Consider the following 27,380-nt stretch of genomic DNA (forward strand, 5'->3'; position numbering starts at 1 on the left):
AAATTCATGATTATTTGTGTAAAATAGATATGAAATAGCCTATTTAAAATTATAATTTGGGGCAGCCCCTGTGGCTCAGTGGTTTAGCGCTGCCTTCAGCCCAGGGCATGATCCTGGAGACCCAGGATCGAGTCCCACGTCGGGCTCCCTGCCTGGGGCCTGCTTCTCCCTCTGCCTGTGTCTCTGCCTCTCTCTCTGTGTCTCTCATGAATAAATAAATAAAATCTTTAAAAAAAAAAAAAATAAAATAAAATAAAATAAAATAAAATTATAATTTGGATTTTATTAGGCTTCTTGAGAGTACTTTCCACTTTGGATAGTATCATTTCTAATAATAAAAAGAAACACCAAAAACAAAAACAGAAAAAAAAGGTCATCAGGAAATGATCCACACTGAGAAGTGCTGCCAGAGTTTTCCAGAAACCTAGAGTAGTTTGTCAGCCTAGGGTCCATCAACTCTAATGAGCTCCAAGGGGCCCCCAGAACTCCTAGGTTGTCCATGAATTTTGCATTCTTGAACACAGGTACATTTTCCTGGGGAAGGAGCAACATGCTTGTCTCAGATTCTCAAAGCATTCTATGGTCCCACCAACTAGACGAGAACTTAACCTTGCTTCAGCAATTTCCTGAAGTTCATATACCATATATGCTTAGTCTGCTGAGCTAAGATTCTGAATTAACTTTTTAAACCAAGTAAACCATTTCTGTTCAATGTGGTCACCAAATTTGATAAAGTAAATTGTATCACATTCTCACATTAGACTGATTTACCTTTTTTTTTTTTTTTGCTTTAACCTATGAAACATTGTATTAACTCTAAGTTCCCTGAAAGGTGTCTATTTTCTTTCACTGTATGATAATGGTACACTAATCTCCAACTCTCTACATCTGTAAATTACACAACGGGAAAAGAAGTAAACTTGAAAGGCAAGTTATGTTTCAGAAATCCAGGATTTTATTTTAAATTCATCCAAACACGGTGTTTCTCCTATAATACAGACTTTAAAAAGACAAGGATATAAAATATTACAGTCAGATTAGCTTCAGTACTAACTATAAAAGAATGGCATTTAGAAATTAAATATCCCAAAACAAAACAAGGAAAACTTTTTCATAAGACGCATGTGTATTTAGTAATGAGGTCTAGGTATTAATTTCCTGTGGTGCTGCAGATAAACATAATCACCGTGCTTCTAATTCCCAATATATGAGGAACTAGGGTACAAGGAAGTATCAGCGTTCTGCACCAACAAGGCAGAGTACAGACATCCTGTGGCATCTGGCTGAGCCACGAGTGCTTGTTAGGAGCACAGGCAGGATTTGCTGCTCCTCAAGGAAGCCCCCACACCCCTTGAAGCCTGAACCCAAAAGAAAAACACCACGCCCAGATGAGAAGGGGATGCCCAACCAAACACCACACTGGCAAGCCTGCCAGCCTCTCTCCTTCCCCTACCAGTCCTGCTCTTCTGGGACCATGAGCACATTCCTGTCAACCCTGACTACAAAATAAGCTTCAAGAGAACAGGCATTTTATGGGTTTGACTCTCTTCCATACAACACCTGGAACAGTGTATGGTACCTAAGGGGTGCTCAAATACTTGCTGAATAAATGAACTTTTCCATAGTTCAGCTAACAGACCTTGCAAACTGATTACATTTCACTTTCTTGAAGAATAAAGAGCAGCAGTAGGACTAGAGTCCAGCCCCACCTTTAACAGGTATGTTGGTTATGTTTCACATTTAGAAACTGGAATAATCTGTGGTTCTTAAAATGGAATCCAAGAACCTCACAGGGGTCACAAAAAGGTATTCTGGTGGGTATATGAAAATCAAAAGATGAGGTATCCTTAGAATGGCGACATCTATTTGGAGTTGGGAGTTGGGCAAGTAGAGAATTAAACTGTGGAGGTAGAACCCAAGCACGCTTTTACCTCTCCACTGACATCAGGAATGCTTGGGACTCATCACAACCACCCAGGCCACTGAAACGATACGGTTATAAAACAATAAGATGACTATTCCTCTGTGCCTTGGGTACCTAGTACTAGTTAGGGCAAAGTCTCTTCCTAAGTTGGGTCAGTTTATCTTCAGTTCAACCCGAGATCTGGCAGGTATCCTACACGTTCAAACCATTTTGCAGATGAATACTTTACAAAGTCAGTGCGAGTCCATTATTATTGGAAATATAAACTCAAATGTACAGCTTACTGCCAAGAAGTCAAACACATAGTTCAAATATGTGTAGGACATATATACTACTTTTGACAAAAAGTAATATATCTTACTATGGTGAGTATAATATATACACATACACATAAATATGAGATGTGTATATATATATATATATATATATATATATATATATATATGCATGTTTACCAGATAGACAAAAATAATTCCAAATCTTGATTCTGACACAGACAGAGTAATTCAGCAAGTTCGGTAGCCTTTCTACGGAGTTTTCTGGTCTATAAAGATAGTTATATAGCCATCTGATAGCTTTGATGAGAATTAAGTATATGTAAAGGGTGTAAAAGTTGGCTATGGTAGCTAGATGGTAGCTATAATGATGACACAAATTAAGATACACATGCATGCGGATACACAAACTCACTCCCCCCTACGCCTTCCCTACCCCTCGACCACATGGGTTCCTGCTTGCACTCTCTCCTGGAAACTCAAATATTCAAGTAGAAGGGACTATTCTCTATGATTTTGTAAAAGCAATCAAAATTAAAAATCTCTTAGCCATAAAACACTTGTCTGAAATTTTTCTACCTGAAAAATCCTTGAAAAAAAAAAAACTCTCAACTCAAATTCCTAGCCTTCAAAATAAGTATTTATGGCAAGATTGTGACATAGTGGATTTTCAAGCAAAGGTTTCCTGAGAAGTCCAAGATTGTTCTCCAAAGCAGGGCTATTGAAAGCCAAGAAACACGAGAACTGGTGTCTGCTCCCTGTTGCACAAAGGCCTGGCAGGTAAGCCACGAGGCAGCCATGGCTCTCTCTCAGGTCCTGCTTCTGTTCAGCCCAACTAAATTCAAGAGTGAGAACAGGGCCGAGTAGACCCCTCTGACACTCCTGACAATGAAAGGTTGTGACTAGAAACATCTCTCTGTTAAAACAAGTTATGCAGAAATACATTTATTTTAACAATCTTTTCTCAAACTCATCAGACTCCATAGTTAGAAATATCACCAAAGAGGGGATCCCTGGGTGGCTCAGCGGTTAGGGCCTGCCTTTGGCTGTGGCGCGATCCTGGGGTCCCCGGATCAGGTTCAGCGTAGGGCTCCCGGCATGGAGCCTGCTTCTCCCTCCTCCTGTGTCTCTGCCCCTCTCTCTCTGTCTATGTCTATCATGAATAAATAAATAAATAAATAAATAAATAAATAAATAAATAAATCTTTAAAAATATATATATCACCAATGACCACCTGTGTTGGAATATTCTTGGCCCATATACATATAGATGTATGCACTGCAGTTGGTTATCTCAGTCTAGTCCAACTCGTTAGGTGAACCACTGCCCCAAAAAGCATTCTATCCCTACACTCTCAAAGTACACTGCTTACTTACAATTTGTTAAGTCTTTATTTCTAACTATTTACTTAATGAATACAAGATTAAGTTCCACACAATCTGTCCCTCATTTTTCTGATATGTCCTTATAGGTACTATTAAGTAATTGGCTAAGAACTTCTCTGACACCGAATAGATTCTATAATCTAAACATTTTATTTTCTACTTACCAAATAGAAATGCAATAGGTAAATCAGGGTTTCTTCATGGGAGAGAAAAACGAACTATTCCTCTTCAACGATCTTAACTAAAGAGGAGAAGCAAAGGACTAGACGGGCTTATACTAAAAATTTTCTTCAAAGTATGTAAAAAATTATGACATTATCACCGTAATACATACAATAGGAGAGTTTATATTGTGGTATATATACATTAAGAAGTTAGGGGCTTCCTTTAAGAAATAAAATGGATAACATTGCAGGAGAAATATGCAAAAATATGTAATAAAGACATTTAAGATTACAGACAAAAATATCCTGTGACAAGAATCATTTTATTGAATCAATCCTATTTCCAAGTTTTAAAAAGCAATATATATATAAATTCTGAGAATATTTTATCAATTTATAACTTCACTTCTCAACAAGACATACAAAATTAGGATTAAGAATAAATATAAAATAGGGACACCTGGGTGGCTCAGTGGTTGGGCATCTGCCTTTGGCTCGGGACATGATCCCAGGGTCCCGAGATTAAGTCCCACATCAGGCTTCCAGCATGGAGCCTGCTTCTCCCTCTGCCTATGTCTCTGCCTCTCTCTTTCTGTGTCTCTCATGAATAAAATCTTTAAAAAAGAAAAAAAAATCAATATAAAATAGAAAACCAAGGTCCCAAAAATCAAGGTCCCAGAAATAGAAGCAATCTGGAAGTCACCCAAATGCCTCATTTTATAAATGAAGCAGCCAAGGCCAAGCTCAATGGCCATGCAGGTATGCTAGAGAAGTAAAACCCAGATGCCACACATCATCATTTCACCTAAAGAATTCTGAATCTTTCGATTTTTCTCATTAAAAAAAAAAAAAAAAAAAGGCATTCCTCCTGGCCGCTTTTTTAGGTCTCTAGGCAGCTTTCAAATGGCATGCTGAGCTCCGAACTGTTGCTGGTGATGCAGACATTTCCTGTCTCTGACACTACAATATACCGCCGGGTTCTTAGTAACTTTTTAGTTCAAAAGATTGCAAAGGAAATACTTTTAACAGGGCCAAGGGTATCTTTAAAAATAATGAACTATTCACATCCCTCCAATAATATGTAGGTACTGAGGGGGAAACAATGACAGTGATTCCCACTGAAATACATTCAAGTCTAACAGAATAAGCAAGTGACAAACATTCAACTCCATTTTTACAGAATTATTTCTGAGCAGTTTTAGGTTTCATGGTAAAACCGACAGGAAGGTTCAAAGAATTTGCATACACCAACCTCCACCCCACCTGGTCCCCACACATGCACAGCCTCCCTGACTATCATCTTCCCCCACTAGAGGGGTACATAAGTTACAATCAAGGAGCCTACACTGACATAACCTTCCCATTCAAATGTCCACAGCTGACATGAAGGTTCACATGTACGTCCCATGGGTTTGACGTATGACGTGTAACTATGATGACACGCACCCACCATTAGGGGATCATACACAATACTTTTAGGGACCTAAAAATCCTCTGTGCTCCGCCTATTCATCCCTCTTCACACTCCCAACCACTAATTTTTTTTTGTTGACTCCACAATTTTGCCTTTTCCAGAATGTCATTATAGTTAGAATCACATACTACATAATCTTCACAGATTGTTTTCTCCGATTTAGTAATATGCATCTAAAGTTCTTCCATGTAAAAAAAAAAAAATTTTTTTAAATAGAATAAATAAAAAATAAATTAAAAAAAATAAAGTTCTTCCATGTTTCATCATGGCTTGATAGCTCTTTTTAGTACTGAATAATAGTCCACTGCCTTGGTATGCCACAGTTTATGTATCCCCTCACCTACTGTAGGACAACTTGACTGCTTCCAAAATTTGGAAATTATAAGTAATCCTGCTATAAACATCCATTTTTATATGGACATAGCTTCAACTCGTTTGTGTAAATACCAAGGAGTGTGACTGCTGGACTATATGGTAAGTATATTAAGTATTGTAAGATACCACTAAACTGTCTTCCTGAGTGGCTGTACCATTTTGCATTCCCACCAGCAACGAAGGATTCCTACTTCTCCGCATCCTCACCAGCATATGGTGTTCTCAGTGTTCTGGATTTTGGTCGTTGTAACAGGTGTGTAGTGATATCTCACTATTGCTTAAATTTGCATTTCCCTGATGACATATGCTGTGGAGCATCTTTTCATCTGCTTATTCGCCATCCATAGATCTTCTTTGGTAAGATGTCTACTAAGATCGTAGGCCCATTTTTTAATCAGGTTGTTTGTTTTCTTATTATTGAGCTTTTTGTATATTTTAGATAATACTCCTGAACCAGATATGTCTCTTGCAAATATTTTCAACCAGTCCGTAGTTCATCTTCTAATGGTCTTGACAGTGTCTTTCACAGAACAAACCTTTTAATTAATTAAGTCCATCTTACCAATTTTTCTTTCATTGATCAGTATTTTTTTCAAGCTTTGGAGTAGAAACTAAAATGCCACTGCTAAAAAACAAAGTCATGTAGGTGCTCTACTATGTTATCTTCAAGTTTTCCATTCCACATTTAGGAGTTAATTTCCATTCCATTTTAAGTTAATTTTTGGTGAAGGGTTAAGATGGGTATCTAGATTCTTTTTTGTTATTGTTGTTTTGGTTTTTTGTATGTGAATGTCCAGTTGTTGAAGAGACCAGCATCATTTGTTGAAGAGACCATCCTTACTCTAGTGTGATGCCTTTGCTGCTTTGTCAAATATGAGTTGATTACATTTAGGTAAGTCTACTTCCAGGCTTGGTATTCTGTTCCACTGATCTATTTGCCTATTTTTCACCAATACCTCATAGTTTTATTACTTTAGTTTTATAGTAAGTGAAGGTATTAGGTAGTATCAGTCTTTGTTCTCCAACTTTGTTCTCCTTCAAGACTGTGTTGGCTACTCTGGGGCTTTGCCTCACCATATAAACTTTAAAATCAGCTTGTTCATATCCACAGAAAAACTTGCTGGGATTTTCATTGAAATTGCATTTAATAAACAGATCAGGGCAGCCTGGGTGGCTCAGCGGTTTAGTGCCGCCTTCAGCCCAGGGCCTGATCCTGGAGACCCAGGATCGAGTCCCATGTCAGGCACCCTGCATAGAGGCTGCCTCTCCCTCTGCCTGTGTCTCTGACTCTCTCTTTCTCTCTCTCTCTCATGAATAAATAAAATCTTAAATAATAATAATAATAATAATAATAATAATAAACAGATCAAGGTGGAAAGAACAGACATCTTGACAACAGTGAGTCTGCTCTTCGTATGCATGAATATGGAATATCTTTCCATTTATTTAGTTTTTTAGTTTCCTGCATCAGAGTTTTGTCATTTTCCTCAGATTTTGTATATATTTTCCTAGAGTTTTTTCTAAGTATTTCATTTTTGGGGGGTACTAATGTAAACAGTATTAGATTTTTTATTTAAAATCCCCTCACTCATTGCTGGTACCAGGAAAGCAATTGATTTTCACATATTAGGTTTATATCCTACAACCCTGCTACTCTTGCCTACTATTCAGTCCAGGAGTAGTTCTGTTGATTCTTTCAAGTTTTCTACAGACGTTCATGACATCTCTGATAGAACTTTTATTTCTTCCTTCTTGTTCTGTGTACTTTAATATCTCCTTGTCTTACTGCATTAGCTGGAATTTCCACTACAATGTTGAAAAGGAGTAGTGAGAAGGAACATCCTTATCTTGTACCTGACCTTAGTGAAAAAACGTCAATTTTCTCACCATTAAGTATGATGTTATCTGTAGGGTTTTAGTAAATAGTGACATTGGCAAAAGGGCAAAGCATGGAGTTCAAAGGTTCTGACCCTCCACATAAATTCTAAAAAATGATCAAAAACTGTCCAAATCAACTTTGTCAGAATTCTTAAAAATAGCCAAATGCTAACAGCAATGAGAGATACTGAGTCCAGAAAATTTCAACTTAAAAAGAAAAGAGCTTTGCACATTTTTACTTGCTTTTGCCTTGTCCCCTCCCTTGCTCAGCAGTGGTCCTGAGGATGGCAGCCCATTCTCAGTGTTGGACTCTGGTCTCTGGTTGCAAAGAAAGCATAGCAGACCTAATGTCAAAGAATTCTGGCGGTCTGTTTTGACCTGCCTGGGGGCTTACCCGGGGGACTCACCTGAGGTCTAAGATTTCTTTCACCTGACTCAGAACCCTCTCAGGCACAGAGTGGCTACTGAAAACACATTCCAGAAAAACACTGAGAAGCAAAGGAATCACCCACACCCGGGGTGGGGAGGCAGCCAATGGCAGAACACTTAACAGTTGAAACAAACAACAGATGCACTGAAAGCCTAGGAAGAAAAGCAAGGGAGAGATTCTTTGGGGAAGCTGGACACTGGAAGTTTCCACTTACACCAGGGAATTAGAGAGGCACACATGTCCAGGACAGGACACATGCTCAGAAGAGAGCTGAGAAGAGCCTACAACATCACGTTCGGACCTCTGACTGGTGGTATTCAGGCTCAATGCAAACGGAAAGCAAAGACCAAGACAAAACTGTCAACCACAAGGCTAACCATCAGAGAGTGCCCCAACACAGGGCCAGTATCAAAGGCAGGGAGAGCTTTTCTTTTTCCTTTCTTTTGGCTCCAGACATTCACTGAGATCTCTATCAACACACTAGTTGACCACACTTAAAAGACTTCAGGAACCCCACATGATAAACAGCAGTTTAGAAAAATAGTTTTCCTAAAGAAATAAAATTTTTTTTATGTTCACGCAAAAAATCTGCACGTGAATGTCTAGAGTAGCTGTATTCAAAATTATCAAAAACTGGAAACAACCACGTGTCTTCAATGGGAGAGTGGTTAAGCTGGTTCAACCATATGACACTATTCAACTCAGCAAGAAAACATTAAAACAAAAAACAGAAAACCTACTGAGACATTGCAGCAACTTGGGATGCCTCTCTAAGGCTTTATGCTGAGTGAATGGTATAGAATCCCATATACATGACTTTCGGAAAAGACAATACAATAGTGATGGAGAACAGACTGGAAGTTGTCATGGACTAGGAATGGAAGAAAGATGTCACTCTAAAGGGGCAGCACAAGGGGTTTCTTTGGAATACTGGAATTGTGTATTGTGACTACGGCAGCAGTTCCATGAATTTAATATAAATAAATTCATGGAAATGTACACATGCACACCCAAAAACTTAGAGTATCATTTCAGTCCTCCTCATGATCAAGAAACAAAAAAATCTGAGTAACTCTCATAAGCAGTGCTAACAGAAAGAGAAATAACTATATGATAGATACGCTGGTCTCTATTGAAGTATTTTGAAGTAGGTCAGGAATTATTCCCTGGAATTTAGATAGGTCTCCTTAAGCTATCCTTCCCAATTCTGCATGTCTTTTAGTTCTTAATTTCCTTCTCTTTTAAAAAATGTTTATTTATTTTTAGAGAGAATCTCAAGCAGATTCCCCTGCTGAGCACAGAGCCTGATGCAGGGCTCCATCCCAAGACCCTCAGATCAAATCAAGAGATGCTTAACCAATGGAGCCACGCAGAAGCTCCTTCCTCATTGGTAACTTCTCAACACCAAGTATTCTACTAGCTGGCCTGTCACCAAGCAAGATTACTCTCTCTAGACAACACGAGCACTGGAGTAACTAGAAAGCTGTCTCTTCAAATGCAAACTAATAAATTAGCATTATCAGTAATGAATTGGAGTGTAACCAGTAATGAATTGGATTAAGATGAATCAGAAACCTGGTAGCTCCTCCAAGTCATTGCCACACCTATTTGACAGCTAGGTGTGCACAAAAGCTTGAGCTTGAGCTTTTTATATAAATATAAATAAACATAATGACCAAAAAAAGGACAAGACTAGTAAAATAGATTAAATCTATTTCATAAAAGAAAGAATGCATCACACTTTACAGAATGTTCTAAAAAGTTACCTAGGAAGTGAGTAACCATGAATCAAATTCATTTTCCTAACCATTTTTATGATAAAAATAGATCCATGTTTTCCTGGAAATAGTCTGAAAAAAGAAGTAAAGCCACATATTTTAAGTGATTATGATTTTGTCATAAAATAATAACTATAATAAAGTCACACAGCAGAAGTGCTAAGTAAACACTGACATTTTAAATTCAATAATCTACATATTAAAAGAAAATTGCTAGTTTAACTGATCAACGAACTGAGAAAAATCACACACACACGCACTAACTACTTCTCCAGCCCTCTCTCTGGTTGCACAGATTCTCCTGATGATATTTTGCAGATGTTTTACAAACATACATGTACTAATGTGAACTGAAAGAAAGAGGAGAGAGAAAGGTAAAAGTGGCGGTAACTCAAAATGTAGCAAGCAGCACTTCTGTCAATGGAAGTAGGCAGAAGAGTAAAGACCCAGCAGCAAATATTTGAGTACTTTGATGTGTCTAGGCACTGCAAACAAGTTTGAAGATGCTGCCGCTGCTCTCAACTTACCATCTTATAGATTATTTTATAAAGTTTAAAAATACAAGACAGAAACCATTAAATGCTAAATTTTGTATTAGTAAGTAGAAGAGCAAAAGCATTCCCATGCTAATGAATTCTAACAGTTCCTATTTATAGAGCTCTTAGGAGGTGCCAGGTTCTAAGCACTGTTTCATATATTAATCTTCCCAACATCTACCCCTCCTCTTCCCCTGTCCTTCTTCTCTCCCCTATCCTGTTCTTCTTCTCCTTTTCCTTTTCCTTCACTTTACAAACTAGACAACCGAGGGTCAGAGAGATTAAAAGATTTGTCCAAAGTCAGACAATTAGTAAACAGAATTAAAATCTAGTGAGTAGGATGCCTGGGGGGTTCAGTGGTTGAGCGTCTGGCCTTCAGCTTGGGGTGTGATCCTGGGGTCCTGAGATCGAGTCCCCACATCGGGCTCCCTATGTATGGAGCCTTGCTTCTCCCTCTGCCAGTGTCTCTCATGAATAAATAAATAACATCTTAAAAGAAAATAAAACCCAGTGAGTATTAACTGGCTTGAAATACAACAATAATATAGTCTTTATTTTTTCTTTCCCCACTCGAGATCTCCAAATCTCGTGAGGGTATCACAAACACGTGTGTGAAGTATGTTGACAGGGAGTCATACAGGGCTTCCAGGGAGTGGTGATGCCTGAACTGAGTACTGCAAGACTAACGGGCCTGGCCAGAGGGAGAGGGAAGGCCTTCAGGAAAAGGAAACAGAACAGGTCAAAGACTGGACTGGGTGCCAGGCATGCTGCAAGTTAACTCAATCACATCTTTAAAAAAACACACCAGCAAAAAAACGGCAGCATGAGCAAGTCACAATCCCATTCCCATTCCCCTATACTGCTGGCGGGAGTGTAAATTGGTACAATCACGCTGGAAAGGTATCTGACAGCATCAAGTGAAGGTGAACACATCCATGCTCTGGGATCCAACAATTCCACCATCAAAACACACCCAGTCCTGAACATGCAAGGAAGCACCACTTCCCACTGCCAAAACTGAAAACACCAAATGTCAATAGTTGAATCAAGAATAAGTTGATCCATCATCCACTAGATTACCACACAATGAGAACAAACAAGCTACAGCTACATGCAACAAAATGTGTGAAGTGCACAGAGGGTTGGACAAAAAGAAACGAGAGTCTAAAGCCTAAGTACTGCAAGATTCCACCTGTAAAAAGGTAATGTTCTTGAATTACCATCTGTAGGAAGTCAGAAAAGTGGTCATCCTGGGGTAGTGACCGGAAGGGGGCACGACAGGAGCTTTGGTATTATTATTACCCCCACTTTTGGTCAAGGAAATGAAGATTCAGAGAGGTTATGTTACTTACAATGAGTAAGTGGTCGAAACGGCATTTGAATCTAGATATATGGAATTTCTAAAAATATACAGCCATGGGTTATAAGCTTTTTCCCTGCCACATAAACATTTACTACTTCTAAACCATTCCCAATCTCTCCCTACATTCAACAGACTCAGTAACTAGCGTGTCTTAAAATTACTTTTAAAATACTATTCTTAAAAATCATCATTTATTAAGGGCCTACTAAGTGCCGGGCATTTTATCAGCCCTTTCTCAATAAGGATATGGGAGTTCAAGAGATAAATAATCCAGGGTCACATAGCTTAAAAGTACTAAGCTTTTTTGGATTTGGATCCAAATCCAAAGCTCTACATACCATATTATGTTCCCAACTTTCACTTTATCTTATTGTCAGTGATCTATTTAACTGCTTTGACCTCAAGATTCTGTTTCTTTGAAAGTCAAGATTCTCTAACTTATTCACTTTTCTATCATCTGCTCTAAATAAAGGGCCTAGCACACACCAGGTGCTCGAAAGAAGAACTAAGTAGTTCACAGGTACAATTTCCTCCAAAGATAAAAAACAAAGGTCCTATTATACTATGTAGGTGCTTTATTAGATCACTCAACTAATATTCACCAAATGCCTACTATGTCCTCAGAAACCTTGACATTTTGTAGAGAGAAAAACTAAAAACACACTATTCTCTTACAAAGTTTATAGGGCCAGGCTTGTCCAACAGAGTAGCTACTACCATGTGATCACTGAGCAGGTGTTCCACCAATGGAGCCACCCAGGCACCCACAGGGCCTGCTATTCTTATCCTCTTTCCTGATGAAACACTGGAGACAAAGGTAAGGGATTTGCCCAAGAATATAAGGCTTATCACTGGCAAAATACAGACTCTAGCCAGGTTTTTCAGACCCCTCCTAGTGCTTCAGAATAAGTTGACTACTCTACATTAGTTTCCTGGAGCTGCCATAACAAACCACCACAAATGGGGGTGGGGGGGCAGGCTCAAACAACAGAACTTCATTCTCTCACAGATGTAGAAGGCCAGAACTCAGAGCTAGGCAGGGCCAGAAGTGCTCCCTCGGAGGGGCCTCAGGAGAATGCTTCTAGCTGCTCCTGACCTAGAGCCTACTCTCTGCTTCTCCTGATACCCTGTCCCCTTCACGCTGCCACTACCTCCTCTTTCAGCTGTGTTATCGCCCTGTCTCTTCCTTACAGAGACACTCATCATTGGATTTAGTGCCCATTTGAGTAATCCAGGATGAACTCATCTCAAGATCCTTGACTTGATTACACCTGGCAAAGATTCTTTTTCTGAATAAGGTCACAGCCACAGTTTCTGGGCTCAGGAAGTGGACACATGGGGAATAGGGGGTGGAAATACCGTTCAACCTACTACCCTTACCTTTAGTCCCTAGGGCCTCTGGTCTGAACAGCAGTTTGGCTCTGTCTTCCAGTTCCTAAGCCCTAGCTTTTGTTCCCAGAAATGATAAAAACAAACACTCTGATGACTGATTAGCGAAAAAGAAGAATTTGGAGTCAGGCAGAGCTGGACCCAAAAAGTTGCCTTAACATTTGGTAACTGTGTGACTCTGGATAAATTATTTAATCTCCCTGGGTCTCAGTTTTATCTTGATAAAATAACACCTGCCTGATAGGGATTTATGATCATTACATTTTTTTAGCATTTTATTTTTTAAGATTTTATTTATATATTCATGAAAGACACAGAGAGGCAGAGACATAGGCTGAGGGAGAAGCAGGCTCCTCACAGGGAGCCCAATGTGGGACTCGATCCCAGGACCCTGGGATCACAACCTGAGCTGAAGGCAGACACTAAACCGCTGAGCCACCCAGGCATCCCATGATCATTAAATTAAAAAAAGAAAAAAGGAAACCATCCACATTGTACAGTATTACCTTGGCCCCAACTTCTTTCTCAGATTTATGTTTTCAGTCAAATGATATCTGGGGTTACATCACAGAGCAAATGATATTTAGAAAGCTCAGCACACATCTGTTGTATACAGCCTTAAGCAAATCAATGGTATAAAAATCTGAATTTACTAAAGAATGAGTTACTGTACGCTTTACAGAAAGTTCCTTGCTTTACAAAAGAATTCAACATTTACATTTACCTTCAATACCAAATCAAATCTGCAAACCTTTGTTAAAGATTGGCTTGCTCTGCAAACAGCTTATGCCCAATAAATGTTTTATTAGAAAGAGTTACACCTGCAGGGTGCCGAGGTGGTTCTGTTAGCATCTCAATCTTGATTTCAGCTCAGGTCATAATCTCAGGGTCTTGAGATGGAGACCTGCTGGGCTCCACGCTGGGCGTGGAGACTGCTTAAGATTCTCTCTCTCTCCCTCCCTCCACACCCTCTCTGACACTCGCACACACTCTCTCTCTTAAAAAAGAATACACCTGAATAAACGGTGGCAAATTTGCAGTTTCTTACTAACCAAACCCTTTCTCCTACTATAATTGATGCCACAAGTAAGAAAGAATACTCAGTTTGACTTGCCAAGTTGGAATCACAAACTTACAACATGGTTTTCTTCAAAGAGAGCTGAACCAGACAGACACCTTACTTGTGGGTGATCTTTATTTGCTGATGTTTACTAATTGGTTTTTGAAGATACTATTGGTCTTAAGATATTTTTGACCCACGTATCCTAAAAACATTAAAGTTACATAGGGCAAAGAGAAATACCATCAGGAAAATATTCTTAAAGGCGGTTTGGCTCAAGAAATACCATTGACAGTAACTCAGGACTCCATCCTACATGCTGAAAACACTGGAAATAGGTCATGTCAAAGAGTGTATAGTCCAAGGTGACTGTGGCCTACAGCAGTCCCTACAAACTAATAGACTCTCCTTTGAACATCTTATACTTAGCTATATTTTTTAAAAGGCAGAATCTTTTTAATAACCGCATAAATATCATGCTAAAAAAATGAACGTAGAAAAAAAAGACTATTAATCTGGTCTGACATCTAAAACATGCAAATTTATGATTACACTCTTCCTAATGTTTAAATGTAGTTGCAGCCACTAAAGAAACAATCAAAATAAAGGGAAAAGTCCCTGGTAAAAGTTAATGTAATGCACATAATGTGTATTGCTGTCCACTCTCAAAAACACATATATGAAATTACAATTCTCATTATTTTGCTATTTTACTATCAAGAAAATAGCCTATTTTATCTAAGATGAGCAATGTTTTCAGAATCAAAATCAATCTTCCCCAAGTGCCACTTAATTTTAAAATAGGAATAACAATTTTCTTTAATAAAAGCCATAAGCTGCCATCTCCACCCAAAAGAGTCTTCATGGTTTAAGACCCAAGCTATGTAGGATCTTTTAGTACATCAATTTTCCTAAACATTGACTTAAGTCTCTCTCCACAATTAGCATGATCCTTAAAAGCACAACTACATCGTATTCATCTTCTTATCCCCAGAGCCTGTAATTACTGCTGATTCTTGTTAGTATAAAGTCAACACAAACAGTAAATTAGCAAATACTGAACCATTCATCCCCCCCAAGGGGAAATACAAGGTTAGGTTCCTGTGAACTTATAGTCACAACATTTTCATCAACTGATCAACACAAAACCTTGTTTTATGTGTGTGTCTACTTGAAGGCACCTTATTTAACACAGTGTTGATTCACGAACACGGAGCTCCCTGCTAACATCACTCTAACTCCAGCCTGAACAAGGCTTGTGTAACATCTGTATTTTGTCCATAAGGCACATCACAGGCTTTCTCTGCTTAAGAATAGACTGCGCTTCAGGCCTAGGCTTGGGGGCCATTTTAAACAGCCAAATCACAAATAAAAAGCACAAGAAAGAGAAAAACATGGCATCACATATACTGCAAAAAGGACTTTTGTTTACAGTATGCAAAGTGAAACAAGAAGGCAGAGTGTTGCATTGTTTGACCTCAGCTTGGAATGCGCACATAGGGTGAGTCATATTTTCCGCTGCTCTGAGTATGCACATGTCCACGAATGACAGTAAAAGCATGAATATTGATTCTGGGGTCACAAATAAATTTTAGTGAGTAGACATCTGAAAATACAAAATCCTCAAATAATGAGGACTCTCTTTTCACATAGTAGGCATCTGACAAATGTTTTAGAACTGAATAAGTGCTCTCATTACTTCCAGTAACTTCATTAATAATACTTATTATTAAAACAATAATATTCTTTTGATCCCATCTAGGACATGCCTGTTTTACACTGAATTCAGAACCACCCTGGACTAGGAGCAATCAAGCTAACAACCTGAGTCTGTGGGTACCAAGTCCTCTGCAAACAGGTTACTTTCTTTGTTGATTCTACTAGCTCTTCGCTGAACAGCACATGCCATAATATTTTGTTGGGAAACTAAGGAATCATGTCTTGCCAGTAGACTGGAACAAGATATTACACACCACTGAGATATTTAAAACATTCTTTCCTGTGCTTAGGCGTCAATCTCACCGCTATGAATAAAGTTATCACTCAGGGGAACGTAAGGTCAGAATATTGACAGAATGTAAGTCCTTTTCACACTTTGTCCTTGGAAACAGTTCTCTAACTGGTGACTGTAGTCATTTTTAAACACTATGATACCCCTGAGAAGCATCCTACTTCACCTTGTAGACAAATTGATTTTACTCTTGAAACAAGTTCTCATTCATAAGTGTTCAGCACCAGCTGACCTGCCTGTTGTTCTGTTTGTCTCAAAATCCATAGTCCTTCTACGTGGTGCAGCAAATACAAGAGAAGTTTTCAACCATGTGCTCCCAATTCAGCTTTTCCACTTCAAATCATGTACATACCCCTCAACTTGCTACCATGCCGTCAATGTCTTTGCCCCCCACAAATAACAGCTGCTAATTCTTAACAATCCACTAGCCGAATCCTGCCTGGTGACTAAAGAATGCCATGATTAGGAACACGGCATCGGAACTCTGCACACTGCACGGAAGCCGCAGAAGACCCTAGAACTGGATGCTCAATCCTTCTTTCACGCAAAGACTTAAGTACAAACACAGCACATCAGGCTTCTTGAGAGTTTCATGAGTGTCTCCTCTAAGTTCAAAACCTCTAATTCCTGTTTAATTTACAGGATAAAATGCCACCTGTTGAAGACACACCTGCCAGGGTTTGTCTCTGAGCTCTCCCACTTCCTGAGCTACCGAGTGAGTTAGTTAACCTTTCTGCGCCTCATTTCTCATCTGTAAAATGGAGATGACACTGGTATCTATATCTATACCTGTTTTAAGGACTAAACAAGAATAATAGATGAAAACCATTTAAAAGAGCGCTCAGGAAATGTTAGCTCTTGCTAACAGACAAATATAAAACATTAGTTTATACAACAGTCAAAAGACAAAATACTGTGTTGCTGTAAAAGTGGCCTCAATAGAACATCATAGCTTAAGAATGGAGCTGTAGAAATTCAGTGGCATTTCTAAATTCCCAAAACACTTTTTTCAGCTTCCTTGGTGACAAAAATATAGACATTAAACAGATATTCATGGTTCTAATTGGTTGTACATGCTGATGATTGTAATCTATAATTCTCATTGCCAACTTTATTCAACTAGTGTGTATTGAGAAATGTAAGTTTAGGTGATAATGTAAAACTTGCATTTCACTAATCTGAGCTGATCTCAGAATTAATAATAATTTTTTATGTAAAATGAGCTAGGCTATTTAAGTTTACAGGTCTTTCATTTTGCTATGGGCACCTTGGGGTCCCTTTTTTTTTTTAACAAGGCAGGCATAAAATCACAGGTTTAAATGTTACCTTTCCTCCTTAGGATTTCAGAATGAGTCATTTACATAGTTAAGCAGACATTTTACAGTATGACATATTGCTAGGACTTTATCACTATAATGACAATTTGGCTCTAGAACATGTTCTGTCTGGATTTTTTTTTTTTTAAATCAGTAGAAAGAATATGTTTAGCATATGTACCAGCAGATTATCACCAGTCTTGAACGGTTAAATCTCATGAATCTAATATTTCTCCATATTCCAATATAAATGCCAGTAAGTATGTTGACACAAATGGCCTGCCAGATGTTAAGCGTTGCTGAATTGATCCCCATCCATGGTCAGTCTTTCCCCTTTCCCAGTAGGTTCATAAAGATATAGTGATATTGATGACAGTGTATATAAAAGCTTTTCTATAGAAGACCACTGAACTACCCCTTTCATCAAATTTGCCACACTTATTTTTTCGTAAAAAAAATAGCAAATGTGAAGCCTTGTAAGGAAGGAGTAACAAACATATCATAGAATATCATGCATAATGAATTAAACATATTTTCGCTAACAAACATTCATTTCTGCCAAACAATTCAGAAATAATGCTAAACTGTTTAAACAGACAGGAATCTGGCCTACAGTCAAGAAAAGCAATAATATATTTAAAAAAGAAATACTTCAGTAGAGCTGCTTTTTGAGACAAAGAGCCTTTTCCCGCTCTGGCACAAAATGTGGGAAAGGAGCCAAGGTGCTACTTATCAGCTGTTTGACATCAGAGGAGGACTGTGTGCGTCAGCCGGCCCAGTAGGGACCCCTGGCTTATGGCAACGGCCCATGTGCTTCTTATCTTATCAGTTTAAAGTGTCTGGCACTTCAACCACTGCTGTGTGAACCTAAGAGGAAGGGAGGTGTGTAATTGTGAGGGTAGGGTGTAGACTAAAGTTGTGAGCTAAGCAGGTTTGAGCAACTTATTAACGAAACAAACAGTCCAACATATTATATTAATCATAACAAAAGATCTGGCTCTCAAACTCAACCTTTAAAGAAAGTTTTTTTTTTTTTCAAGATATTTTAGTTATTTATTTGAGAGCGAAAGAGCATGAGCTGGGATGAGGGAGGGGGAGGGTAGAGGGAGAAGCAGGCTCCCTACTGAGCAGGGGAGACTGACAAAGGGCTAGATCCCAGGACCCCGGATCATAACCTGAGCAGAAGGCAGACGCTTAACTTCCAGACACCCTGAGAAAGTACTTCTTTTCAAATAGGTGCTCTACCTCTATGACAACTGCCTCTACTTACACAAATATATGTCACAGTTATAGTTTCAGAAAAGTAATTCCATTATATTCCATTTAGAAGAGTTAAAGAGAAAGCAATTTTTAGAAAATACACATGTAGCACTTACATTAGCTCCATTAAAATATGTGTTTGGGAGCTGCGGATGAGATTAAAACTACTTTCAAAAAAAAAAAAAAAAAAAAACTACTTTCAAGTGTCCACCAATGTTTGATCTCTAAAAACAAGTTCTGAAAGGCAGGCAGAAGTACAGTCAATGCTCAGATGGGGCTCAAACAGCCACATTATTTAAATCAGGATTGAGGGGCAGCCCAGGTGGCTCAGCGGTTTAGCGCAGCCTTCAGCCCAGGGCGTGATCCCGGAGTCCTGGGATCGAGTCCCACAACAGGCTCCCTGCATGGAGCCTGCTTCTCCCTCTGCCTGTGTCTCTGCCTCTCTCTCGCTCTCTGTGTCTCTCATGAATAAATAAATAAAATCTTAAAAAAAAAAAAAAACCAGGATTGAGAAATTCCTGAAGAGAAAAACTGCCTTATAAAGACTACCCACAGATATCTTTTAAAAACAGTTGATTTTAAAAATACCTTAAATTTTAAATAGTAAGAAAAAACATTTGCTAATTAAAAATTTTACCAATGTAATAAACCTGTATCTTTCATATCCAAGAAAAAAGATTTTTATTTACCAGGTTCAATTCAGCTTGTATGTTAAATAGTTCTGTATTAAAAATCTGATGTGTTATACCATGATTTACACCTATCTCAAAATAGTATACTTCACAAACCACACCATCAACCTGGTTATATAACCAATAAAACAGACTTATGAAATTACATTAATCCTACTGTTTATTATTCCTTCAAGCTTACCTGTTAAATATCATTAATTTGCACCCAGATACTCTGGATAGGAAGTCACGATGTTATAAACCATGAAGAGGTAGAAAAGTTCTTCTCTTCTTCCAGGACAAAAATCCCCTCACTGAGCCTCCCTTCTGCTATGGGCTGAAAATACCCTCCCCAAAACTCCCGTTGGAGCTCTAACCCTCCATGTGATGCTCTGGACATAGAGGCTCTTGGGAAGTGATTAGGTCATGGGAATGGGACCCCCATGGTGGGATCCAGTACCCTGTGAGAGGAGATGCCATGTGAGAGCCATCTGCAAGCCAGGAAGAGAACCCTCATGAGGACCTGAGAGAGCCAGTATCTCTGTGTTGAACTTCCAGCCAGGACTGTGAGAAATGAACATCTGTTGTTTCAGCCTCTTCCCCCTCCCCACCCCCACCGTGGTTCAGGACACTATCACATCAGCCCCGTGGACCAACATGTCTTGTCCTAACCTTTCATCCCTACCGTGTCTGCTCTCTGCCCCCAACTGGACACTTTCATCCCTGCGCACATGGCTTGTGGACCACCTGAACTGACTTCTCGCCCCGACCCCCCGCATAGTTTGAAAACCTTTGCCTGCAAGATGCCTTAGCTACCACCACACAATCCCCCTGCTTGTCCCTGCACCAGGTAAACCCAATCATTCAATTCCTTCCACCCGCCTTTCTAATTGTTTGGAGAAAAACACGCAGCTCTGTCGATTCCTTTATTTCTCCCCAGAGGACTCCCTGTCCTGTCCCCAAGGCTGCTGCATTTCTCCCAGGCATCCACACATATCATCATCTCCCTGACACACAGCTTGACCTTTGCATTCCTGAGAGGCTCCTTTCCTTTTCCTCTCTGACATCTCTCTGAACTTTAACCTGCTTTCTGTGCTCTCCCTCGTCGCTGCCAGCTCTGCCCATGGGGTTGGGGGATCCCCATGTCCCTCCTCTTCTCACAGACCCTGAAGATGCTCAGGCTGCCACCCAGCCTGAAACCACAGCAACACAACCTCGCACAAGCCTGGTACACTCGTCACACATTCTAGTTTTCCTTTTTTCACCACCAAAGCCGGCACTTCCTATGGTGTCCTTCATTCTGATTTGGCCTTAGTCACCACGCTGTGACATCAGTCCCCCAGCACTGCCCTGAGACTACTTTGGGAAATACATGCTAAACTGCCCTGGGCGGTCCAATGTCATGAGCTTTGCCTTCATCTCCTCCACCTCGGCAGTATCAGTTCTTATTAACCCGTCCCTTGCTTTCTAGATACTTTCTCCTCTGTGACACAGCAGAGAAGGTCAGTTAGCCAACAATCGACTTGCCTAAAGCAAACAAATCGTAAACAGGCCAACCATCCTAAGAAAAGTCAGATGGGGACGCCTGGGTGGCTCAGTGGTCAAAGCACCTGCCTTCCGCCCAGGGCATGATCCTGGAGTCCCAGGATCGAGTCCCACATCCAGCTCCCTGCATGGAGCCTGCTTCTTCCTCTGACTGTGTCTCTGCCTCTCTCTTTCTCTCTCTCTCTCTTTCTGTATCTCTCATGAATAAATAAATAAAATCTAAAAAAAAAGTCAGAAGCCAACAACAGTTTCATAGAAACCTTTAAAAAGCTGTTAAAACTAACCTGTATGATATTCAACGTTATCAACGTTTTCACTCAACCAAAACCCTGCCAACCACGCTGTGGGGAGCTGACCGAAGGCTCAGAAATTTCAGGGTATGAATGACACAAGTTGTGGTCAGCGATAATTTTGTGATAAACTGGCAGATGGACACTTAGAGCTGCAGAGCACTAATTTGCTATCTACCTAAGTGACCCTTCCAAGTTTCTTTTGCTGACTTCGAGACTACTCACCTGTTAAAATGTGGGATTTCCTCTCTATCCTCATTCTACATTCTTTTCCTTCAAAGTCTTCTCTACCCCCATATTTTCAACTCTCTGTGGATGACTTCTATATCTATACTTTGAGCTTCTAAACAAAACAAAACAAATAATTATCAGATAACTGACACCTTATCTTCTCGAATCTTGTCCCTCTCAGGCAGCTCTATCTCTAGGTGGATCCCCCACAGCCAGCTGTCTAAGCTCAACATCCTGGCCATCCAGCCCTCCGCTCTCTCCCCCCACACTAGTTCAGGTGTGGATGGATCCATCCTGCCATCTAACCATCCTGCCATCCAACCATCCTGCCATCTAACCATCCAGCCATACTGCCATCCAGCCATCCTGCCCTCCGCCTTCTCCCTCCACACTCGCTCGGGTGAGGATGCATCTATCCTGCCATCTAACCATCCTGCCATCTAACCATCCTGCCATTTATCCATCCTGCCATCCTGCCATCTTGCCCTCTGCTCTCTCCCACACCACACTCACTCAGGTGCAGATGCATCCATCCTGCCATCTAACCATCTTGCCATCTAACCATCCTGCCATCCTGCCCTCCTGCCCTCCTGCCCTCTGTTCCCTCCCTCCATGCAGGTGCAGATGCATCCATCCTGCCATCTAACCATCATCTTGCCCTCTGCTCTCTCTCTCCACACTCGCTCAGGTGCGGATGCACTGCCCAATCCTGCTCGGACGGCTCCCATGACACACCTGCACCCTTCCAGCCTCTCCCATCCCCGCCGTCACTGTCTCAGGTCAGGACACCAGTGGGCATCAGCGGAGGTCGCTGTGGCCACTTCAGGGCACGCCCTGCCTGGGCGCCTGAGTCCCCGCGGTCACCACAGCCCTGCCCATGGTACCGCTGACCACGGCCGCATCTACCTGGCCCCCGTCCCAGCCGCACTCGCCGACCCCGGAGCTGCCCCACCGCGTCCCGCTCTAGGACACACGTGGCTGTCTGGGTTGCAGCCACTGGGAACCGCAGGCTGACGCAGGCCTCCTCCCTCTCGGGGCTGAGTCCTCGCCTCACTCGGCAGCACGGTGCTGGGGCACAGTGGGCCGGGGGGTGGTGCCCAAGGCCGCCCCGAATGGCAAGGCCCACCCAGCCCCAGCCCGGGCATCCCTCGCCCCGGTGCAAGTGTGCAGCACGCGGCCTGGGGGCCCGCGGAGGAGCCCGAGGAGTCTTCTCCACCTGTCACGGGCACGACGCCTCCGTCCAAGCACCCTCCGTTAGAGCTCGGGCTAAGGAGACGGGAGCACCTGCAGGACCCCGTGCCCGTGCACCTGCCAGGCCTCCTCCAGCTCCTCGGGCCTCCACCCTCCCTCACCCTGCCTACAGGGAGCTCGGGGAGTCCACGTGGAAGGCCGTGCAGCGACCCCCAGACCTCGTGCTCCTTCGAGGTCCCCCGAACAGGTGCGGGCCAAGGGAAGCCTGCACCCTCTGGTTCGGCTGGCCCAGGTCTCCTGGCTCCTCCCCGCGGGGGATCCCCAGCGCCACGTCCGAGTGATACAATGACCCCATTGTAGCACGGGGGCAAAAATGCATCTTAAGCAAAAGGACCTGTTTCAGATTCGTAGTGAGACCTACAGCACTTAGAGCTCCTCACTGTCTCAAAACGAAGTGGAGAACCCTCGGAGGGAGGGAAGCACCCCCATGACCTGGTGGCCAGCACGCCCTGGCCTGTGCCCTCCTGATTCCATGACAACCGTGAAAACAGAGACCTCTGCGCCCTCCGCCCTTTGCGGACTGGACGGACACCAACCTCGTCTGCTTTTGTTCTCGCGTGTGTGTTGTGATGTCCACCCACTGCTGCGTTCAAGAGCCACCTGCCTGAATGTGTCCCCCCGACCCGCCCGTGAGCCTCGGCTGAGATGCCAGCAGCATGCCTGCCGGAATCAGGTGCTTCAGGTGCTCGAAGCGGCGTCAGCGACCGCAGAGAGCCGAGTATCACAACAAGGTAGACAAGGCAAAAAGGAAAGGGGGGAAGAAGTGCCGGACTTATTCACTAACCAAAGGTGGTAGCTCACTGGAGATGAGCCCCAGTGTGTGGCTTGCCTGGGTAGGTGTATGGTATAACCACCTAAGGGGAAGAAATTGGTAAATTCAAATTTGGACATGTCACATTTTACAATTTGCAGCTTACTAAGTTAGAAAAAACGGGTTGTGAAAACAAATATTAATTTACTTCTTAGATCCATCATGGTGACTGTAAGGGAAGAAAACCAGGGTAAAAGGGCCTGTTAGCTGTTCAGTTCTGACCTTCCCTACTTCTTGTATCATGCGTAAAAATAGAAACGTTGAGAGGTCTACTGAAGCCTTATCATTGAGAAGAAGAGTGTGGACCATTTAGAACTAATTTATCATCACACTTTGACACAGGGATGGTGCTATGGACTGTTCAAAATTCGTATGTTGCAGCCCTGGTCTCCAGGGTGTTAGTACTTGGAGGTAAGGCCTTTAGGAGGTAATGAGGTCATGAGGGCAGAAGCCTTATGATGGGGTCAGTGCCCCCAGAAGAGACAGGTGAGGATAAGGGAGGAAGGTAGCTCTCACTAGGAACCCAGAGGGCCTGGGTCTCCACAACAGGGAAATTAAATGTCTGTTGTTTAGGCCACCCAGCCTATAGTAGTTGTTACAGCAGCCAAAACTGAGTAAGACAGAGAGGAATAAGCATATCACTTAAAATTTATGATAAACAGAATAAGCAAGACTGAATTTCTCATAATGTGCAGCTAAGGCATTCAAGCTTTAAGAATTTTCCTTTGATTATTTTGATGAGCAAAAGTGCTAAATCCTCCTTGGGCTGGAGATTAGTTTATTCCATTTGGCACAAAGGATTTGAATAGCCCTAAGCTGCTCTTATATTTAAAGCAGAAAAAAGGAATCAAGCAGTCATTCTGAGAGGAGCACTGACTAGAAGTTCAAGGACAAGGAATTTTGTTCTGGCAATTTCATTCCTTGCCACATAAGCCTAGAACAATCACTAATGGTAATTTTAGTGATTTTCCTTATCTCTTCTTCCACCTATATACATTTATTTGTACATTCAACAACTACTTTTAAGCACCAATAATAGGCTAGGTATTAGAAATCTAGAGATGATAAAAACACGGATGGTCCTTGCCTGTACTCAAGCTGAAGAGACAAGCAAGTAAACAATAACATACAAAGATAGAAGATAAAAGACCTTAGCTATGCCTGACCCACCTAATTCCCATGGCTATTGTAAAGCTTTAATAAACTAAGTGGAAAATATTCAAAACATAAAGCTCCACACAAAGTTAAGGTGCCGATATTTTAAGGCATATCTATATTCACCAAAACAGCAGATTTCTTCATGCAGGCTGTTGGAGTTGTTGTTATGGATCTTAATAAAGTATCTAAAAATACAATGCAGTACAATAAAAAGTGAATGAACTGCAGCAAAAGCATTAACTTAAATTAATGCAAGGTTAAAAAAAACAAAACCAACAGAAAAATAAAAACTATATAATGAGAGCTTCATAAGTACAGAGAAGTCTAATTTTAAATCATTATACTTCACAATTCTCTATGTCATTTTAATAATAAGATTTGCCTTTCATTTTTTTTTTAAGATTTGCCTTTCAAATGAAATACATTTATCTAAGATTTGTTCTTACCCAATGATCTAATTACCAAGTCTTAATAAATCTACCTACATTTAGAAGCACAATAAAAAATGAAATTTAAACAAAAGGTTGTTGTGAAAGCATACTGAATATAAAAATTGGTCTCAGCTCAAGAATGAAAATCACCATATATACCAAAGGGAACAACATGGATTCATAAATCAGGGAACAGACACCAAAAAACCTCCAAATTTTACTCTGGGGATTTTATTAGCTCTATAATCAGATATAGATGATCCTCTCTGAACTTTGATTTCTTGAACTTCTTTTATGTAGTTGGCCTTTTCAAATTGTTATCCATTAAAAATTAAGACAATATAAAGAAGGTATATGTTGAGAAGTCTCATTGCCACCAAAATCTCTCCACCTCTTCACACATACAACTGTTTTCCTAGGTATCCTGCCACTGTTCCTTCATGCAGCAAATAATGAACTTTCATGAATACAAGCAAAGCACATCAAATGTATCCACCACCAAGTACCAGCCTTCACAGCTGCTTCGTTTATGCAAAGCTTTTCTGAGCCAACTGTGATAACAGTCATCAACGTTTGTTGAGTGCCTACTATGTACCAGGCACTATTCTAATGACTTTACATCAATTAAATTATTTAATCTTGTATTATGTCTACATTTTACAGAAGAGGAAACAAGGACTAAGAGATTAAGTAACTTGCTAGAGTTTACACAGCAAATAAGTAACTGAGCCATGTGTCAAATGAGCCTTCAGATTCCATACTCTCTAATTCCCACCCTCCTATTACCTATCAACCTTACTACCTTTCAACAGTTTATAGGTAAAAAGTAAAATACTGTGTTAGGCCAAAAAATAACCTCCCAAAAGACAGCTATGTCTAATCCCAGAAACCTGTGAATATTACTTTATATGCAAAACATGAAATTAAAGATTTTGAGAGGAAGAGCATCACACCTGGATGATCCAGGTGGACCCCCCAATGTTACCACTGTCATGGTATTCCACACAGCACTACATCTGCTCAAGTAATTTGCTTCACAGGAAAACGGAAAGAAAAAGACAAGAGTACAAATTGTTCTAAAGTATATATGGGAAGAAATCAATTAGAACAATTCAAGTAGTAAGCTACATACTAAACACTCGGCTCTCAAATTTAACAGTTAAATTGTTCATCCTCAGCAGAGTTTAAGGAAAATAAAATAAGGAATTTCCTTAGGCTCTCAGGTCTTAGATGGGGTAAGTTATTTTTGCTATAAACTTTTAGCATTTATTCCCTAAGAAGATGAAGAAATTTCTCATTTAATTCACTGTTTTATTTTATTAACACTAGCAGGACTGATGGAAAAATTAATCATTGCATGTTTCATCAAGTAAAAATCAGAGGAAACCTAGCAGTTAGCGAATTCCAGGCCCACCCATATTGACTGAGGGCCACATGTGAGGAAACCTCCAGGCTGGTATGTCAGAAGGGAAGACTGTACATCTGGGCTGGCAGGAAGAGGCCTTCTGTTCACAGAACACCTGAGAGCGCAGTTAGAAAAGATTCAAACACATGCAAACTGCCACTTAAAGTGTTTACAAACAGCAGTAACAAATCTACTGAAATGCTTGTATTTCTTAGAAATAACCCTAACAAGATTTAGTCAATCTTACAGCAGATATCATAGAAGGCAACATTTAATGTAGCCTTACAAGGCCTCCTCCAAAAGGCCTTTCTGGTCCCAGTTTGTCAGATTATCATGTGTGATCTTGGGTAAAATGTACTTTAAATCCATCAACAATCCATCCACCAGGTAATGTGGAGGTTTCCCCAAATTTAACATATGAACGATTTCTTTTCCTCTTTACTTGATTCATACGACAGAAGAACTAAGGCATAAGTACTTTGGAAAAGTACTGTTTAAAAACAAAACACCACAAGACATAATTTTCACATGTCTTTCAGGAAAGAGGGACAATTATTTCTACCTTTCTGGAATTCCAGGTGCAAACTACAGAGGTTAAATGAAGTTAATCTGCACACAGAAACACCCAGAAAACATTGGTGCCAGAAAACATTGGTGCCAACTGGAATTCGCTAACTGCTAGGTTTCCTCTGATTTTTACTTGATGAAACATGCAATGATAAAACATAACTGTCAGAGCCATGCAGGTCCCAGAGATCCAGCAACCAACATGGACTTTCACTGCTCAAGTACAATGCCATCTTTACATTTTGTTTTTGTCACCACTTATAAAACTAAGTGATTCTATTTTAACATTAGCCTTTATATTTTTCCTATTATCAATTAGAAACCTATCTTCTGTTCTTAAGCTAATTTCTAAGTTGCTAAATACTTCTGTAAAAACTAGATGGCTTCATTTTCAATTGTTT

The 27,380-nt window shown here is 40.6% G+C and overlaps 1 protein-coding gene and 1 long non-coding RNA gene across 4 annotated transcripts in view; one reads left to right on the forward strand and one right to left on the reverse strand.

The window, feature by feature from the left end:
- Positions 1-27,380, reverse strand: part of PDE10A (phosphodiesterase 10A) — a 590,195-nt gene that overhangs the window by 206,172 nt on the left and 356,643 nt on the right. The gene's annotated exons all lie outside the window — the stretch shown is intronic.
- Positions 12,258-27,057, forward strand: LOC140635581 (uncharacterized). The gene is made up of 3 exons (XR_012032927.1): positions 12,258-12,400; positions 15,795-15,864; positions 26,991-27,057. It is a non-coding gene; the product is annotated as an uncharacterized lncRNA (long non-coding RNA).

Source organism: Canis lupus, chromosome 1 (genome assembly GCF_048164855.1).
Source record: "Canis lupus baileyi chromosome 1, mCanLup2.hap1, whole genome shotgun sequence".
Lineage (NCBI taxonomy): Eukaryota > Metazoa > Chordata > Mammalia > Carnivora > Canidae > Canis > Canis lupus.